Here is a 4,695-nt window from a genome sequence, read left to right as displayed (position 1 = left end):
GCGGCTCCCTGGACTCATCGGACGTGAACTCAGTTCCGCCCGCTGTCTTCCCCCGCACTGCAGATGACGCCGAAAGTGGCGTCGCGTCAAGCTCCAGGGAAGGAAGAGGTGGTCCCGGAGGAGCCGCAAGGCAACCTCCTGGAGTCCAGGAGTGAAGGGGATAAGGCCCCCCAGGGCTCCCAGTCCGGCTTTGTGCCGGACACCGCGCCGGAATCTTCCACAGTTCCGGGCCGCGATAGGCGAACTCCTTCCAAGAGGAGTAAGCCTTCTGAGCCGGCAGCCTCCGTCCAACCGGAGCTGCCGAACAGTCTGCTGGAGGTGCTTGACGGCACCTCCATCGACGAGGAGCACCGTACTATTATGAGTACGGTGATCCGGAAGGTTTAGTCCGCCAAGAGCGGACTGAGTGAAGCTTGCGCCAGCCTTCTACCAGGCTTCGAGGTAAGTAAAAAATATGTAAAAATATAACCGCATAGACAGTAGCCCCTGATGCTCTGTTTGGCGTTCGGAAAGAAAAGCCGAATAGAGGATCTATTAAATTTCGCAGGAGTCTAACAACAAAGAGTCAATATGCGTATGCAGGTTTCGCTGCTAGCCACCGCCGCACTGACTACGGAGGTGGGTGCCCTGAAACAGGGCCTCGGGCGGACCGAGCAAGAACTCGGCCTTGCCAAACGGCAGCTCGAGGAGAAAGAAGGTAAGAAATACCTTACAGAAAAAGTGCCTATAAAAAGACGTGATGGCAAAAAATAACAGGATTGTACTGCTTATTGTAGGGGCCACGACTGAGGTGGTGACCCTCAAGCAAGCGCTGTCTGAGGCCGAAAAGAAAACGGCCGCTGAGTGCACCGAGCGAGAGAAACTTGAGGTCCAGGTCGGCGAGGTGCCGCAGGAGCTTCAGGCTCTCATGAAAAAACATGAGAGTTTGGAGCTTGAGTCCAAGACGCAAGCGTCCGAGCTCGTGGCGGCCCTTGAGACTGCCAAGTCTGCCAAGGCCGAAGCCCAAAAGGCCCTCCAAGAGTTGGAGGAGATGAAAAAGATAGCGGCGGGTAAGGCATTCTTTATGCAAAGCAGAAGTATAAAAGTAAAGTGCTTGTTTCTTACCCGAATCCGGAGCTCTCCAGGGGCATTCGCAGATCTTCCCCGCAGCGTATCCGCCGCCGCCGCATTCTACCGAGCCGAAGAGGGCAGCTCGACGGAGAAGGTGTTCTGGTCTTAGTATGCTGAGCCCGGACACCCTGTGCCCTTGAGCGACCAGCTGAAACAGCTGGTCGAGCTCCACAAGGCGGCCGAACAGGCCCTGAAGGGCTTCGTAGTTCGGCTGTGGCCCGGAGAGGCCCTGCCTGGGAGCTACTTCGGGCTGGTGCAGCGACTGGTGGAGGCCTGTCCAAGGCTCGAGGTCATCAAGCGCTCCGTCTGCATCGAAGGTGCCCATAGGGCCCTTGCCCGTGCAAAGGTGCACTGGGGTAAGCTGGACGGTGAGAAGCTTGTGAGGGACAGGCCGCCGCCGGGGAAGGAGCATCGCAAGCCTGAGAACTACTATAAGGATGTTCTTGCGGGTGCCCGCCTTGTGGCAGATGAATGTACCAAGGATGTAATTTTTGAATGAACTCGCTCGTGTTTATCCTGTGCGCTGAAAACTTATTCATATGCGCCAAGCAATGCTTGTTGAATTTAAAATATTACTTTCTGTGCGGCCGTTTATCGAAAAATTGAGAGATGGCCAGTCATCGGCTTCTGCCCCCTTGCCACTAGTGCCGGGGTGTTCGGGATAAACCTGAGCGCTCTTTTTTCCATAGTTGGGTCCTTCGAGGGAGGCGCTCAGCACAACGAACCAGGCAATCGGACTATAATGTTTGAACACTCTCACCTAGCCATAGAACTCTATAATTTTAAATTTCGGCAAAGCCCCTAGTTCGGAAGACCGAGTTCGGGGCGCTATCCACGCCTTGGCTGGACAAAGCCAGCTCCTCGCTTGAAGCGGCATAAGCCTTTACGGACTTGAAAAACCTCTCGAACAGCGACCGGTCTCTCGCCACATCATGACATTTAGTTTTAGCTTTCTCCACTGAGGTGCTTAACCCAGCTCAACCGGGGCACAATCGCAGTGGTTCTCCTATTGCTACCTTAGCCGATATAGCGGAACGTAAGGCACCAAAACATAGGAGCCGGGCAAACCCAACTATTGACCCAAATCATGATTCGGAGCCGATGCATATAGTGCTATAAGTTCGGGGTGCCGCACTTGTGAAAGTGTATGGACTTCTCATGCCATATTTATGGGTACTAAAGACCCTGACGTATTTTGCCGTACCACAGTGTACGGGTGCAACATGTAATAAACATATATATGAAAAGATGATAATGCGAAAAATAGACAGAAAGCTATGCATTGTTTATAGAGAGGCTATTTATCAAAGGCGAACGATACAAATAGTGCGGTAAGCAAAAGATATTGGACTATTTAGTATGTCTTGACCAGGGGAAGGCCGCGGAATTGTATTTAAAACAGGTATACCGCTCGTAACAGAGACCACCTGGGAGTTCCATAATGCGGCATGGCTTGTCTGCCTCCCTGGATCTTGCATCGTTTGTGCGGCAGTCGAATTGCCGAACAGGTCGTCCGAAGTATGGAGTCCTGAAAGTAAGAAAAAATTAAAAAAAGAATCCGGCAGCCCCTAGTACGTTTTAAGCCGTATTTTGGGCGTGCCGTTATTGTGCCCCTTCCCCTGTGCCCATGGTATTTCAAGGGCGTAGTTATGTATGCGAGGTACTGGTTTCGCTATGTCGCGAAAGCGGGGGTTGGGGCCGCATTGCTACGTTTTCTCAGAGTGTGCCAGGCGGTCTTGTTGTGGGTTACTCTGGGCGCGCTTGGCAGTGTCTGGCTTTTTAATGGCCGGACTGGAGAATTGCCTGAGAAGGCTACTTTGTACCTCCACTGCGAGAGTCGCCGTATGCTCCTCCGTACGGAGGGAGCGTTTGGTGTTTCCGTTGACCGTAATTACTCCTCGAGGGCCTGGCATCTTGAGCTTGAGATATGCGTAGTGCAGCACCGCATTGAACTTTGCGAATGCGGTTCGTCCGAGCAGGGCGTGATAGCCACTGCGAAACGGGACTATATCGAAGATTAACTCTTCGCTTCGGAAATTGTCCGGGGATCCGAAGACCACGTTAAGTGTTACTGAGCCTGTACAGTTGGCTTCTACACCTGGTATAACGCCTTTAAAGGTCGTTCTTGTGGGCTTAATCCTTGAGGGATCTATGCCCATTTTCCGCACTGTATCCTAATAAAGCAGGTTCAGGCTACTGCCGCCGTCCATGAGGACTCTTGTGAGATGAAATCCGTCGATGATTGGGTTGAGAACCAATGCGGCGAAGCCACCATGACGGATGCTAGTGGGATGGTCCCTTCGATCAAAAGTGATCGGGCAGGAGGACCATGGGTTGAACTTTGGGGCGACTGGCTCCATCGCGTATACGTCCCGTAGCACACGCTTCCGCTCCCGCTTGGGAATGTGGGTTGCGTATATCATGTTCACCGTCCGCACTTGTGGGGGAAAGCCCTTCTGTCCATTGTTGTTCGGCGGCTTGGGCTCCTCGTTGTCGCTGTGCAGCCCCTTGTCTCTCTTTTCGGCCCTTAACTTGCCTGCCTGCTTGAACACCCAACAATCCCTGTTAGTGTGATTGGCTGGCCTTTCGGGGGTGCCATGTATCTGGCACAAGCGATCGAGTATTCGATCCAAACTGTACGGGCCCTGAGTATTCTTTTTGAATGGCTTTTTCCGCTGACCGGATTTATAGCCTTTGAATCCGGCATTGACTGCCGTGTCTTCATTGCTGTCGCTGCTAACGCGGTGTTTTTGCTTATTCCGACGTGTCCTGCCACCTTTGTCCTTGGTATCCGAATTACCAGGGTTCTTTGATAAGTTGTTACTTCAAGCTAGCCAGCTGTCTTCTCCCGCGCAAAAGCGGGTCATGAGTGTCGTGAGTGCTGCCATGGATTTCGGCTTTTCCTATCCCAGGTGCTGGGCAAGCCACTCGTCGCGGATGTTATGCTTGAACGCTGCTAGGGCCTCAGCGTCCGGACAGTCGACTATCTGGTTTTTCTTTGTTAGGAACCGTGTCCAGAATTGTCTGGCCGATTCCTCTGGCTGCTGAGTTATGTGGCTTAAGTCGTCGGCATCCGGTTGTCGCACGTAAGTGCCCTGGAAGTTGTCGAGGAATGCGGCTTCCAGGTCCTCCCAAGAACCGATTGAGTCTGCTGGCAAGCTGTTAAGCCAATGCCGGGCCGGTCCTTTAAGTTTGAGCGGGAGGTATTTGATGGCGTGTAGATCATCGCCGCGTGCCATGTGGATGTGAAGGAGATAATCCTCGATCCATACCGCCGGATCTCTTGTGCCATCGTATGATTCGATGTTTACGGGTTTGAAACCCTCTGGGATTTTATGGTCCATTACTTCATTCGTGAAGCATAGCGGGTGTGCGGCGCCTCTGTACTGGGCTATATCACGACGCAGCTCGGAAGAGCTATGTCTGTTGTGTTCGGCCCGGCCGGATTTGTTGTATCCGGAGTGAAGATCATTGTCACATGCCGTAGGGCGCCTGCGCGATCCGTAGATCGATCTTGTTTGTCTTGCCTTATCCTCCAGTATGTCTCGCAGGTCGGGTGCATTTTCCGGTGCCTTAGTTGAGCGG

Source organism: Triticum urartu, chromosome 3 (genome assembly GCF_003073215.2).
Source record: "Triticum urartu cultivar G1812 chromosome 3, Tu2.1, whole genome shotgun sequence".
NCBI classification, from domain to species: Eukaryota; Viridiplantae; Streptophyta; class Magnoliopsida; order Poales; family Poaceae; genus Triticum; species Triticum urartu.
Note: the sequence above shows the minus strand (reverse complement) of the source record.